Source organism: Danio rerio, chromosome 7, assembly GCF_052040795.2.
Source record: "Danio rerio strain M-AB ecotype USA chromosome 7, GRCz13ab, whole genome shotgun sequence".
Taxonomy (NCBI): Eukaryota; Metazoa; Chordata; class Actinopteri; order Cypriniformes; family Danionidae; genus Danio; species Danio rerio.
This window is the reverse complement of record NC_141027.1, coordinates 44,278,734-44,295,000: the sequence shown is the minus strand read 5'-3', so window position 1 is coordinate 44,295,000 and position 16,267 is coordinate 44,278,734. Positions and strand designations below refer to the sequence as shown.

General features: G+C 34.4%; 2 long non-coding RNA genes across 8 annotated transcripts in view; one reads left to right on the top strand and one right to left on the bottom strand.

Annotated features, from left to right (window-relative positions):
* Positions 1–16,267, top strand: part of LOC108190697 (uncharacterized) — a 138,928-nt gene that overhangs the window by 31,984 nt on the left and 90,677 nt on the right. The window contains exon 3 of one of the 7 annotated variants that reach the window (XR_015496098.1): positions 12,471–12,580. The exons of the other annotated variants lie outside the window; for them this stretch is intronic. This is a non-coding gene — a long non-coding RNA (uncharacterized LOC108190697). The remainder of the gene's footprint in view (positions 1–12,470; positions 12,581–16,267) is intronic. 7 annotated transcript variants of the gene reach the window in all.
* LOC147843142 (uncharacterized) lies at positions 10,295–16,153 on the bottom strand. The gene is made up of 3 exons (XR_015496122.1): positions 14,356–16,153; positions 12,659–14,104; positions 10,295–12,474 (listed from the first exon to the last, which is right to left on the bottom strand). It is a non-coding gene; the product is annotated as an uncharacterized LOC147843142 (long non-coding RNA).

Below are 16,267 nucleotides of genomic sequence, written 5' to 3'. Positions count from 1 at the left end.
TTTAATGTTTAATAAAACAGTGAGGTTTTGAAGAACACAAACAGTATTATAAAATGTGCTTCAATAATTTGTCACATGCAAACATGTAAGAAAATAAAGAACTGGTTTTATGATTAGATCCATTCATAAATTCAATCACACAAAAAAGATTAAGTCAGGTAAAGTATTTGTGTACATTTACATTTATTGTCGGAAAGGTTGGATATGTCTTTATCTTAAGTTGATCACAAAACTCCCCACTCTTCCAACAGCCCCCAACACTCCACAGTTATGGACAGAGGTGTGTTTGAGGACAACATGCACAGATGCATATGCAAATGATCCAGGAATGCGGCGCTTATGAAATGTTAACTACACCCACATTGTCTTGGCGATGGATTTGATCCCGCCGGAGCGAGCGACTCATATCGGCTGCCTTTCTTTTGTTCTTATCTGCAGTCAACCATGTCTGTCTTTTAGGGTATGAAACGGCAATATGTAAAACAGCTATCATGAGCGAGTGGGTGGAAAAGAGGGGACTAAATCTCTCATGATATGTAGCTTGCTCTTATCGTCAAATTATAGTATTGAAACTGAAGCTGTACATCTGACAAGAGTGTTGTTTTGTTTACGTCGGTGGAGCGAACGGATGCCAGAGTGGATTTTCCTCGCTATGCCCTTTGAGCATAACAAAGTAAAGGGCATGAGAGGAAGGACACGTTCGTTTCAGAGACAGAATAACAAGGCTAGATGAATGCGGCTGCGTCTTCATCTCTCCTCGGTAAATGCGTCTCTTTGTGGAGCCTATTCAGCTCGCTTCAGAAAACCAACGGCATCATAGCAACAGGCCTATGGATTGCAGATGAGAGGAGAGGGAACAATCGATGGCAGACACAGAGCTCGGTGCATAGACTAAGTTTGCTTTTCACAGGCAGCCTGTCAGCGGAGAGTGTGAGGTTAGCAGGGAGCTGTTGTGTAAAAAAGAAAAATAATAATAATAAAATAATCCATTCAGGTGTCTTTCTGTGAATGTCAAAGACGAGCTATTTTAACACATCAGCGTTTGTGCTCAGCCTTTGTTAGAAGTGACCCGTGTGCTGTTCTGCTGAATGTACGGCTCCAAATGAAAAGATGTGATATTGTTAATTTGCTGAGGCACAAAGACAACTCTTAAAGGGATAGTTCATCCCAAAATAATAATGACTATTCAAAAAAATTATAACAATTTAGTCACCGTCATATCATTACTGACTTATACAGCTTCCATTCTTAACACAAAAGAAGACATTTAAAAATGTCCATGAGTTAACATGACCTATTGTATGTATATAGCTATGTGACCCTGGATTCCAAGTGTCTTTTTTTGAAAATTGAAATTTACATATGGAAGCTGAATAGGTAAACGTTCCATTAATGTTTGGTTTCTGTTATTGGATAAAATTGCGTTTGCTTGGAATTATTAGGTTATATCTGTGTTCTAAAGGATTTTAATATACGTGAATATACAGCTTCACGTGAACACAGATGCTACGCTCGTGCATCCAGGTTAATCATGAACAACTCAGTGCGCATGCGCTAGTTGCACTATCGCGGTCTGATTATGTTTCAATCAAGGTTTATATGCATCAAATACATAACATCTGTGCCAAACATTTCAACTGACGAACATATTAACAATAATACAACTGTATAGCCGAATTAAATGTTTGCATTGGCATGTTTCAGCCCTAAGGAGTATGATTATGTGAAACTCCATATAGATAGATATTGCAATGATTTCTGGTACTTACTTAGCGATGCACGCACACATATGCACAATCCTTAAATGCTCTGCTGATTTGGACTCTATAATACCTGTTTTATAACTTTAAACTATCAACAACCACCACTGAGCTATTTTCTAGCGATCGTTCTTCCCGCTCCGTGGTGGATTTTGGCATAGTCCATTTCACGTGAGATGGTGGGGGTGAGTGGAAGAAACCAAGTCGTGGGGGGAATATTTTCTACAGAAATAATTTATGATTTCTTATGTGGCTCGGTATTAATTGTTCCGGTGGTTGGGTACCACTGCTCTAAAACATTATTTTTAAACGTCTGGGTAAAAAAAACGAAAACTTTTTTTCTCTTTAAACAATATATTTTATGTTAGGAAACATTTGTAATATTTTGGAGCAGTAAACATGTCAGGCTAAATATTCAAATCAATTTTTTGCTGTTTTCATTAGTTAATAAAACACAGATTTCTTTACAATCCAATGGCATCTCTGGAGATCTTTTTTGCTGGGAGATACTGTTGTGTTGAAAAAAAAATATTTAAACAAATCTGACATAAACCAACGGTATAGCAGAAAATTTTGGTGGTTTTAAAACTTATCCACACCGTGGTATACATTGAAAACAGTTATCATCCCATCCCTAATACAGTATCTACTTTAATGTTTGTAGATAAATATTGTACTTTTTATATGTCATCAAAGGACATATTGCTCTAGTTTAGTACTGTGATGTCTATAGATATAAATAATTATACATTAAGTCTGTAAATCATGAAAATGGACATGACAAAATCAAGAAAATGGCTTGACAAAAAAATAAAACCAGAGAGAAACAGAACACATTTTAATGTTTAAAAATAAATGCAACAAACTTGCATTTGCAGTTTTAATATTGAAAACGTCTTATTTTGACACATTGACACATTTACCTCCACAGGAAAGAAACAAAATAAAACTTTGAAAGAAAGAGCTGGTAACAGCGACTGTACCAATAGTAGAAATAACTCTAGAAATAATTTTATATTTTTTTTTAGACAAACTGTTCCATTAGGTAGGATTTGTTTTTATTTTGCAAGGCTGGTAAAAGCTAAAACAAGGACTTTTTATGCTGTGTCATGAGCTAAAGTGCATACTGATAGTTTATGTGATTAGTTCTTCTTTCCAAGAAAGAATTGTCTGTAATGCTTTGGGCTTAATGGGTCCCACTGTATTGTGTGTACAGAGGTGCCAGTTTTACCTCACAAAGCCAAAGATGCTTTCAGAAAGCCTTTTTGGGGAATTATGAGTCAAAATGGCCCCTCTAAAGGCACTACAAGCGCATAACAGTTCTCTTCAGCTGTTACCCAGCAACAGAGAGTGATAAGAGTCCACTGTCCATTTACAATGACTGAACGGAGCATATATAGTGAACAGAATATACTCTCTTATTGATAATTCATGTAACCCTTTGGCGTATATGCTGAAACCGTTGCTCCCAGAGGAGCCGCGCTGTTGTAAAGCACAACGGCTCAAACGAGAGCTCTTGACACAGCCCGGGGATTTGTTGTAAGCCATTGCATATTCACAGAATCAACTCAAGGTTTTTATCCATCCTCATACAAAGTCGGGGTAACAAAGGCAGACTGAGCCACCCTGCTTTGAAGCCTGTTTCATTTAGTGCCATTCTTCAGCTGCCGCACGTGTCGTCCATTTAAATGCACTGGTATTGTTCTCGGCAATGTCAGCCGCATTTTGATCAGGGTCACCATGCAAAATATTTTCTCATCTGAAAGCTGCCCAATAGGTGAAACAAACAAAACAGGGTGTAAAAAAATGAGGAGACGGCGGCTGTCGTGTTGTGCTACCTCATGCTAGGGCCTGTTTTGCATTTTAATTAGTTTCTCTTGCACTATGTGAGCTCATTTCTTACTACAATGCATTTCCAATAGACGTCGCACATGTCCTCTTCAAACTTTGAACACTTGTGCATGCTTATGGAGATTTGTTGTCTTTGTAGTGATTTCACTTTGCCAATGTAAAGAGCCTCATCTTTAGCAAAAGGGTGTGCTTTTTATTGAAATGTTAATATTTCACACTCATTTATTTTCTTGACTCGCTTGCTACAAAAAAATAGTTCCTCCTGTTTGAATGTCTCCATTGAAATCCATTAAAACAGCAATATTCACAGTATGTTTGGTAATATTTATTATCAACTTATATACTTATTTGTTTTATTTTAGCTAGAATAAACGTTTTTATTTTTTTGTAATTTTATAAAAACTATTTTAAGGTCAAGATTATTAGCCCCTTTAAGCTAATATAAATAAATATATATATATATATATATATATATATATATATATATATATATATATATATATATATATATATATATATATATATATATATATATATATTTTATTTTTTATTTTTTTTTTTCCGATAGTCTACAGAACAAACCGTCATTATAGAACAACTTGCCTAATTACCCTAACCTGCCTTAACTTAATTCACCTAGTAAAGTCTTTATATGTCACTTTAAGCTGTATAGAAGTGTCTTGAAAAATATCTAGTTAAATATTATTTACTGTCATCATGGCAAAGATAAAATAAATCAGTTATTAATGAGTTATTAAAACTATTATGTTAAGAAATGTGTTGAAAAAATCTCTCTGTTAAACAGAAGTTGGAGAAAAAAAATAAACAGGCTAATAATTTAGGGGGCTAATAATTCTTACTGCAACTGTATACGAGTACAGCACTCACAAATCTATCTTTTAAATTCATGTTTAAATATTGCAATAAAACTGCAATAATCCACATTATTATTATTATTATTATTATGTATTTCCAATTACTTTGGCACATTTTAAATGCCCTTCCTGCCACATCCCAGCCCAGAGAGTGCACTAGCTTGTGCAACCCCTAGTGCTATGAAACACCCATACACCCCTCCATTCACACTCACTCTATGGGCAATTTACTTTGTCCAATTCATGCAATTGGACAATGCAAGCATGCATACTTCACACAGATAAGCATAATGGCTCACCCAGGACTCCAGTGACCTTCTTTTTGTGAGGGAATACTAAACCACCATGTCTCCTAATTTCGTTTTTTTTTTTTTTTTTTTTTTTTTCTTTATACGACAGTGTTTTTTTTGTAAACATGCTGGAATTTGAAGAGTTAAAATCCTTAAAATGACACGTTTGATAGTTATCTTCAGGCCTGATTTAAAAGAAAAATGCATAAAAAACTAATAAAATATGGTACACCTAGACATATTGCCCTTTATTGTCCTATGTGTAATACAGTGCTCGGCATAATTGAGTACACCCCATTTTTGTCCATTTCTCAGTAAATATAGGCAATGCATTTTGGTTCATTTAAACAAAACAGATGTACAAAAGATCTAAAACATTTATCAAACAGGTATATTTATTAAAATAATATTTTTGTCACCAAACATTTTTAGAAAATGAAGGATAATACAATTCAATTCAAGCAAAATATTGCAAAAAAAATTACAGCCTTCAAAATTTCAACAATTTATTTTTTCCTTTTATTTATTTGCGTCTCTTGATTTTTTTTTTTTTTCCTCTTTAAATTTGTATTTAATATTTTTCTAAAACATAAAGTTGGCTTTACTAATTTTTGGACCGTTATTTTGTTAGATAAGGTCCAGATTTGACTTCAGTACTGACTAATCTAATGTATATGCACAAATATAATATTGTATAGCTTTATAGTAAAAATATGAAGTTGAAAGATAGATTTGTGAGGGGTTGTGATTGGTTATGTGCGTGTGTGCATGTGTGTGTCATCTTATCTTGAATCTCGTCTGAACTTTTTTACTCTTCACAATCTTACTACTATGGAATCCATTAGTCAAATGATCAGTAGAGCCACAAATGATGTCTCTGTGTGCCCCATTCCAGTGTTTCAGACCAGTGGGCGCCTAACTGTACCCAGAACTCTCCACAAGAGAGAAATTTCTCCCACTGAGTGTTGAGGTTGTGCCAGCATAATTAGTCCCCCATGTACCTTCCTCCAGCCCGAGTGAGACGTGCAAGAGACTTTCTTTGTTGCTTATAGTGGCTGAGCATTAGCCTCGGAATAGAATGCAACAAAGGCTTTTTTATTTATTTATATTCATCAAGTGTCTTAGAAGAGATGAAGCTTGCTTGTTGGATTTAGGAGAAATCATTCCAAGTTCCTGAAACTAAAAGATGGAGCTGGTGAGTAAAGCAATTACATCCTCCTGGATGTTTCCCCATGAACTTGGCAAATCTCCAGTCCAGTTAGTCTTGCTCTGTCCTATAAAAATTAATGATTTTCATGCTGTGCATGTTCTTCATTTGTTTATCCTCAGTTTGTGCAACAGAAAAGCAGTTATGCAAAATTCTATTTTGATTACACTTTATTTAAATACATTCACATGTAGAAGATGGAAGTCCATTGTCTGTAATAGGAAAGAAAACCCTGTTTTAATTTTTACTGACATGGTTGACTTCAATATAAGCAGTTCTGTTCATTTTTATTAATTCAATACATTTTTTTAATTGAATGCATATCTAAAAATTTTGGACTCTGAATGGTCAAATATTTTTCCGTAACACTTTATGGTGATCGTCCCCTTCAGGCATTTTGTTGACCACAAATAATGTAACTTTCCCACTGCAATTCACCTAGAACTAATTAGAGTATTTTTAGACTGTCTGCGTTATATCTGCCAGCAATAGATTTACCCAAATTTGGTCTGAAAAAAAATAGCATTTTTTGAGTGTGTTAAATTATTCTACTAACCCTATACTCTAACTACAGTAGTCAACATTGAAGTGGATAAAAAAAAAAAAACTAAGTCAAATCTGTCCTAAAACAAAAATGAGTGTTGTTCAATAATTTTAGAATGACTTTGATGAAAGTTGATGAACCATTTCAGATTATGACTACTGTACAGTTTATAACACCCCGCATGAAATATATTGTAGCAGTTTATAGTAAATACTATAGTGTTTTTAACTATAATTTAGTAAAGTACTTCATTAATCTGTTGAAGTAAGTCTGTATTTTCTATGGTTAAAGAACAACAATAGTAAAATAAACTAATTATACTATACTGTACTATGTTTTCATAAATATATAATGCTACAATACATCGCCGTTTACTCGCCGTAGTAAAAACTAAAACATTCTACTGAATTGATTACAGTTTAACAGTTCACCATAGTTAATTTTACAGTGTGGTGTAATGTTAAGTGTTTTAAATAATAAAAATATACAGTTGAAGTCAGAATTGTTAGCCAACAATTAGCCCCCCCCCTGATTTTAATTCTTCTTGTTTTTTTTTTTTTTTTTTTTTAGATATTTCCCAAATGATGTTTAACAGAGCAAAGCAATGTTCACAGTATATCTGCTAATTTTTTTTCTTCTGGAGAAAGTCTTGTTTGTTTTATTTTGTCTAAAAATAAATGTTTTTTAAAAAGCCATTTTAGGGTCAAAATTATTAGCCCCTTAAGCTATTTTTTTTTTCTCCATAGTCTACAGAACAAACCATCACTCTACAATAACTTGCTTAATTACCCTAACCTGCCTAGTTAACCTAATTAACCCAGTTGAGCCAAAAGATGAGCAAATAAAATTAGTTAATAAAACTGTAATGTTTAAAATGTGTTGAAAAAATATTTTCTCCATTAAACAGTAATTGGGGAACAAAATAAACTGGGGTGCTAATAATTCAGGGGACTAATAATTCTGACTTCAACTATATATAGTTACAGTATAAAACACTTTACTCTAGCATGGTTCAAAAACACTATAGTATTTACTATAAACTAGTGTATTAGTATTGTTTTTTTTTTCCAAGTGGGACTCAATACTCTAATCAGAGTTATTTGATATGTAGATGCTAAGATAAATTGTTGTTGTTCTTCTTTCTCTTCTTCTTCTTATTTATTTTATTATTATTATTATTATGTATTTGTCAAACATATTGCCTAACGGGGACCAACATTAAGTACATCAAATGTTTTCAAGCGAAATACAAAACTATTACCCATAAGTGATAATACAACAGTTCATGTCGTCATCATCATCATCATCATCATGAACATCATTTATCGTCAGCTCTGCTATCATCACCGTTATTTTGACATACCTTGTTAAGGTTCAATGTGAAAAGGCTATTGATACTGGAGCCTGTGAGAGATACTCTTCTTTTGAAAAAAGGAATAAGATGTGACCCTCGGCATGTCTGGATGAGAATGGATTTGAGTATATGATATTAGATGGCAGCTCTCAGGTGCTTAGATAAAGTCTGTCAGCCTTGATGAATGGGAGCGTAGATTCCTCTTGGAAAAGCCTGAAACTCTAAACCAGATTACCAACAGTCTGTTTCAGGTCTGTTTTCCCAGCTGCTTCCATAACCAGCACGGAAATTTGGTGGTTTCGCACCATTGTATTGATGACGAACATCCACACTGTGTTTTCCGGTATCTGTCTTTACAAACACATTTGTACAATACTGGCAGTGCCATGAGCATCTGCTTTGATCATCTATGATGCTCTGAAATAACTCTAAAATGCATCATCATGACAAAATAAATATATATTCTGAGCAGTTCATTGTTTTGGTGCTAAGAACAAGTTTACTACTCAAAGAAAAGAACTCATACTGTTCAGTCTCAAGACAATATGCAAACCAAACTAGAGTTTTGAAAGCTACTCTTTTGGGCAAATACATAATTCACAGACGGACGCACTGGTGGAAAGAGAACTGAAAAATCATACTTGAATAAAAGTTTTGGGAAAAAATGCCAAAAAAAATAAAAATAATGGTCCAAGTAGAATAAATGTATCTGCTCTAAATACCACTCAGTAAACAAGTGTAGTGAGTAGTGAGCATTAAGCTGTGTATATTATGTCACCAATATGCAAATAAAAGTGTAGCTTACACCAGTACCATTTTCTTTTAAATGTATTTCTAAGTGTTAAAAGTTAAATTAGTTGTCATTACATTTAAAATGGGAGTAATTTACTGTGAGAACAGACTACATTAATATATGCTCCCATATTATAATCAGACGGGAAGCAGGTTGATGTGTTTACATGCGGAGTGTAATCTGTGTAACCTAAGGGGTAAAAATCTAGCTGTCTTTCTGTAATGTTTACATCATGCATTTTGAACGCTGACTAACAAGCTATGTATGTCCAGTAAACAAGCTTGTGCAGCACTGATAGAACACATGCAACGTGGGTCTTTGAAAACAGTCTAAAACAGTCTTATGTTGTACATGTTCTTGGACACTTTTAATGCTTCACACTTTACTTTAAAAATGTCTTGATGTTGGTCTGTCTGATGTGATTTTTAAATGCACAAATTGATTGGATAGGAAGTACATGATTGATTATTCTACTTATTCGCCGTATATGAACACACACTTGAAGTCAGAATTATTAGCCTCCCTTTGAATTTTCATTTAAAATAATTCCCATTATGTTAATCAGTGCAAGGACATGTCAACAGTATGTCTGATAATTTATTTATTAATTTTTTTCTGTTGAAAGTCTTATTAATTTTACTTCGGCTAGAATAAAAGCAGTTTTTAATTTTTTGCTAAACATTTTAAGGCCAAATAGAATAGCCTCCTTAAGCTATATAGTTTTTTGATAGTCTGCAGAACAAACCATAGATATACAATGATTTGCCTAATTACCCTATCCTGCTTAGTTAACCTAATTAACCTTGTTAAGCCTTTAAATGTCACTTTAAGCTGAATACTAGCATCTTGAAAAAATATGTAGTAAAATAGTATTTACTGTCATCATGGCAAAGATAAAATAAATCAGTTAAAACTTAAATGAGTTAAAACTTATGTTTAGAAATTTGCTGAAAAAAATGTCTCTGTCAAACAGAAAATTAAGGAAAAAATAAACAGGGGGCTAATAATTCAGGGTGGGTAAAAATTCTGACTTCAACTATTTATTATTTAGTGACTGCAGGTTGATGGGAAACGATGCAGTAGTATTGATACAGCACTAAAGATGTTCTCAAGTAAAATTACACATTTTTAAAAAGCTACTCATTTACAGTGAGCTGAGTGTGTTTAACTTATTACTGTACACCACTGGACAGAGGCCAACCAATGGCAACAGACAGTGCATCAATTTAGACAGATTAGTGCGTTACCCCTGTCTGATTTTGATATTGTTGGAAATTCTTTTCACTGTTTATTTATATAATTTTTTTTTTCTTGCCATTGATGAAGCCCAAAAAAATCTGAAATTATGACATACTAAGATAAGATAATGACATTTAAAGTAATAATTGCTACTCTTTTTTCTAGTACAAACACGATGGAAATAGGTTTCCATAAGTCTTAGAGGGTCTGACAGGTGAAATACTGTAATCTGATGATCTGTTGGTCAGCATCTGTCGTCACAGTGTGAATCGTCCTATAGAGGCTTACACTTTACACATCTAAAATCGCTTATATTCGCAAACAGAAAAGGACTAACGTGTTTATGGGAAGCAGTGAATTCAGGTTGCTTCAACCATCTGGAAATCAAAGTTAGTTCGATAGTGACTCACATATCTGTAAAAACCAGATGGACAGACACAATGGATGTCCGTATGGCCTCCAAAACACATTCAGCTCGTTCCAAACAGCACACCTTCAATTCCCTTCTGCTGTGTTTCCAGTCTGTCTTGCTTTTTTTTGTCTGTGTGTTTCACTTCTTTATATCTGTAACTACTCTGTTGTACGCTCCAATATTTAGTAACAATCTTGCCAAGCCATAATCATTAGAATTGTATGTGATCTTCAGTCATTTGAAGATTTAAATGGCCCATGCATTTAAAGTGCCTGATGAAAATGAGGGAAATAAACTATTCTCCTCCTTTAAGTTGGTTACCCACATATCAGAAAAAAAAAGAGATTAGTATCTTGACAGGTGAGGATGGATTTGCCATCCAACATCAAAAAATAGATTAAGCATACTTCCCGCTCAAATTACATTCACATATTTCAAATATGTATGAGGAACATTATGCCCGCAAGATTATTTTTCACACTGACCTCATTGCCTTTGCTCAGACCCAATCTCATTTGGACTGAAAAGTGAAAATGAGTTGTTGGATGAATCAGGCTCATTGTAGAACACACAATGGGGGATTTTGGGCAAAATCAAAATGGTAGATCAATCCACAAAGCATCCTTTTTTGAATTATGGTTGAGGGCACGGTAAAGTCTTTACTGGTAAATTACCGTCAAGAGATCAAAAGCTTTTCCAGATACTTTTAAATTAGCAGTGACAAGCTTCTGGTATGTTGTAGCATTATCAGTAAATTATTATTACAGTGCAATATGTGAATAAATAATGGGATTACATTATTATGTTAGCATTATGCATGGTGAGAACATACTGATGTAAAAAAAAAAAAGTCTGCTTTAATCTCCAATACGTTTCATAGTTTCACTGTGCAATCATGAACTAGATGCTACATCATAAAAATATATATTTGTTATTTAACAGGTTTGTGGTTAAATGGTGTTTTCTGTTTATTTACAGTTGTGAAATGCATTATAGGATTTATATTTCTGCTCCAGAGACTTTCAGTGTTGAAAATTCAACACTGTAGAAAGTGGCTTTTTTTTTTTTTTTTTGCCATTTTAGCAGGAACTTGAGACAAGATATTGTTTAAGAAATATTATAGAGAGAATTAAGTCTGTAAAATAACAGAACAAGTATTGGCAGTTTGTTACCAGGTTTTTGTACTGTAATTTACAACACCAACACAGACTATACATCAGTTCAATCTATTACAAATGGCAACAAGAGTAACTTTTTCCATCTTTTCAATATCAAAAGCTTTTGGTGGAGTGATCAAGATGCCATAATGCAAAAGCTTAAATAAGTAATACAGAAAATAGTTTATTTACAAATGTTTTTTTTACAATATAGTGACACAATTTAGTGTTTTCCCCCCCTTCAGTAGTGCTGTGACTTTTCACTTTGTACTACTGTATGCATACTATAGTAACCGCAGTGCTATAAGTAGTGTACTATATACTTGTGGACCACTTGTGAATTCCTTTAGTATGTGGCTGTCAACAACAGCAATCTGTGCTCTTTTTTATTTTATAAACATTCCAAATGTTTCTGTTAATTTTTTTTAATTCATTCCTATTGAGAGCAAATAAAAACACACAATAAGACGTAATGAAAGTTAAATTCCATTATGGAAGAGCTCATCTGTTACACAAAAACGTGGGTGGACAGACAACCATTATAGTGCATTTTTACCAGATTCAGTAAATCTTAAACTTGGTAAACCGTGATACAAATTAGAGTGATGAGTTTCTGTTATTTCCCAGATTAATATCAATGAACACTATATACAATCTTGTTTAAGAATACAAAAAAAGACTTACAAGTTATAATTTTCGACATCAAAAACTGTGAGCAAAATCAAGGTCTCAGAATGCAATTAAAAAGTGTAAATGAATACAACACATGTTAATCATGAAATAGGGTATTAGTACTTACCAATAAAGCTGTAAAATAACAGAAATGAAGTACTGGCAGCTTATTACCAAGCTTTTGTACCATATTTAACATGACTAACTCAGACAATATATAGTTTCAAACTACCATAAAAAAAAATACTTAAAGGGCCATGAAAACCTGCTTTTTCAGTTCAAGTCAGAATTTTGATTTATTTTTAATTTTAATTAGAGCTCTGCGAGCAGAGGGAGGAGTCAGCGTGGTCGGCAGAGCATGGGAAAAAAAGAGGACAGCGAAGCGAACAACTGCTGTCATTTGGCTCACTACATGAGACATAAACCGTGAGTAGACCCATGATTAAATAGTTTAGAAAGATAAAATGCTAAGAAATAACATTAAGTAATTTAATGCCCTGCTACATATACGATAGATTACATGTAATTTCATATAATATATAGGCTACACATTACTACAGCACGGATATACAGTTGAAGTCAGAATTATTACCCCCCCCCCCCCCCCCCATTTATTTATTTTTATTCCCAATTTCTATTTAACAGGGAGAACATTTTTTTCAACACATTTCTAAACATAATAGTTTAATAACTCATTTTTAATAACTGATTTATTTTTTCTTGGCCATGATGACAGTAAATCATATTTTTCTAGATATTTTTCAAGACTCTTCTATATAGCTTAAAGTGACATTTAAAGGCTTAACTAGGTTAATTAGGTTAACTAGGCAGGTTATGGTAATTAGGCAAGTTATTGTATAACAATAGTTTGTTCTGTAGACTGTTATGTCAATATATAATGTCAATATATAAAATATATAGCTTAAAGGGCCATGACACCCCCACTCTCAGTTAAAGTCTACTTCAGGATTTTTTCAAAAGATGCATGATTAATGGGCGTGGAGCTCCGCGAGCATCGGGCAGGAGTGGGCGTGGCCAGCAGGGGAGAACGTGAGCGAACGAAGCTAGCTCACAAAATGAGACAAACCGTGAGGAGACGCATGAGTTTATAGTTTACAAAGTTAAAATGCAAAGAAATAAATAGTGATTTAATGCCCTGCTACATTTGTTATTCGTAATTTCATATACACATAACCACAATTTATATAATTATAAATATAAGTGTGTTCATGTAAACCGTATAAATGGGGACTTCTCCCTCTATCCCCGTATCCAGCAATTTCAGTGCAGCAGGTCTCCTGACCTGTCTATTTTAACCATTAGCCCTGCTGGTAATCTGGAGGATTTAGGCAAACACAGCAGCACAGTGATGTGTCTGAATGTGAATGAACTCCTGATAAAAGACAGCGTCCGCCATTCTCTAATTCTCGTACTGCTCTCCCGACAAAAATGCTAGCAGCACACACACACAGCTTTGCTGTATGATCGGCCCTGACAAGATCGCGGGGGAAAACATGCAACAAACCGCATGGATCATGGAAACAAACGCATATGAGCCTTCATGAACGGCTAAATACTGTGTGCCCGTGCCGTGGGTCCGTGACGTGTCTTACAGCTCGGGCTTGACTCTGGCAGGTCTGGCAGGTCTCATGAATAATTAAGCAGCAGGCTCTTCCCATAGGATAAGAAAACTCCGCTATGAATAATAATGAGAAACCGACGCGTCATCATTGCACTTGCAGTACTGCGCTACGTCGCCGATTTTGATCCCGCCCCAAAAATCATTTTAAAACCGTAAGCTGAAATTAGCTGACAAAAGCTCAAAATTATCCAGTTTTCCCCACAATTAAAGCTGACAGGTGCTAACATTGTCTTAACTGATGTTCAACACACACAAATCTGTTAATATAAAAAAAAAGTTATCCAGGGTGTCCTGAACCTTTAAAGGGGCTAATAATTTTGACCTTAAATGATTTTTCAAAAATTTAAAGCTGCTTTTATTCTAGCCAAAATAAAACAAATAAGACTTTCTCCAGAAGAAAAAAAAAACTAAAATATTATCAAACATACTGTGAAAATTTCCTTGCTCTGTTAAACATCATTTGGGAAATAAAAAAAATCAAAAATCAAAGGGGGGCTAATAATTTTGACTAACTGTAGATGATGTGTCTGAATGGTAAAAAACTCAACTGATAAAAGACAAAGTTTGCCATTCTCCAGTTCATAACCTTGGAATTATAAGGTTATCTGCATTCTGAATGATGTTGAGATATTGAGCTTCAAAGTTTTTGCATTCCATATAGCAAACAGTATGTGTGTAACATTTATTTTTTTTTAATAAAATGTCCTAAAATGTAAACAACTTATAAAAAAAACATCCAATAATGTAAATAGGTTGTCATTTAATAGGAATATGTCAGTAAATCAATTTTGACAAAAATGTCAGATAGAACCTTATTATTTTAAGGTGAAACAAATAAACACATGCTACTCTTCATGAACAGCTAATGCCGCATGCCGTGGTCTCACAGCTTAGCAGGTCTGTCATCGGAAAGCATGTGCTCTCATGATTTAGAAGAAGCATGAAGGATAAGAACTCAACTAATAATAACAAAATAACAACCAACTAATAATTATGAGAAACTAACACGTCATCCGTGGACAGATCGATACGTCGCCGATTTTGATCCCGCCCTAAAAATTATTTGAAACCTGGAAGATGAAATTAGCAGACAAAAGCTCAAAATGATCCAGTTTTCTCCACAATTAAATCTGACATATGCTAACCTTGTCTTAAATGATGCTCAACACACACAAATCTGTTACAATCTCAAAAAAGTACTCTTGAACCTTTAAGTTGACAAACTACTGATTTTCTTTTTCTTTCTTTTTTTATTTTAGTTGTTGTTTATCAAGCCGAAATCATTACATTATTTCTGTACTCTGACCTACACATATACACATCCTCAACCTGCAGGTAAAGTCTGATCTGCTGGTTAGAGGTCAGTCTATGTGCTTAATATATTTGAAAAAACGTGGCCTCATGTAAAGATGGATGGAGCCCCCCGAGACCCGGAAGCCTCTTCTCTGGATGCTCCTGACAGCACAGTCGTCTCCTGTAACCTTGCTCTCTCATCTGCACTCAAGCGAACCTCCATGGCAGAAGAGTTTTAATGACCCATGCCACTTCAGAGGCCGCTATAGGGTTCAGATCAAAAGGCCAGGGTTTACCTGTTTCTCCCCCTCTCTCCTTTGTTGTGGGATGAAAATTTCGACAGATATCAGAAGCAGATCAAAGCATCTTCGTCTGCTCATTTACTTTGGTTGAATTTGGAGTGTATGAGGGAGAACAGCATTATAAATGGTGCTCAAAGGCAACTACTGGGAAGTGAAATCCCCGAGCACCTGAAACAAAATCAAACCTGTATGCAATGCCAGATTGTTTTTGAATCATGAGCAGCATTTTTTTTCATCTGTGAGGCTTATTAAATACCTGTGGCACTAACTTCAGTTTTAAATAGAAGAGTCAAGCTCTGAGTTTGTACAATAAGGTTGAAATGTTTGAGTCGAGGCTTTTATTATTATTTAATTAACACAGGTGCTAACAAGACTTTATTTGTTTATTGTAAAATACATTCATTCATTTTCTTTTCAGCTTTTTAGTCCCTTTATTAATCTGAGGTTCCCACAGCGGGATGAACCGCCGACTTATTCAGCATATGTTTTATGCAGCTTATGCCCTTTCAGCTGCAACCCATCTGTTGGAAACATCCATACACACTCATTCACACTCATACACTACGGACAATTTAGCTTACCCAATTCACCTGTACCACATGTCTTTAGACTGTGGGGGGAACCAGAGCACCCGTAGGAAACCCACGTGAATGCAGGAAGAACATGCAAACTACACACAGAAACGCCAACTGACCCAGCAAAGGCTCCAACCAGCAACCTTCTTGCTGTGAGGCAATAGCACTACCTACTGCCCCACCACGTTGCCCCATGTAAAATACAATAAATTATTAATATCATTAAACAGTATTTAATATATATATATATATATATATATATATATATATATATATATATATATATATATATATATATATA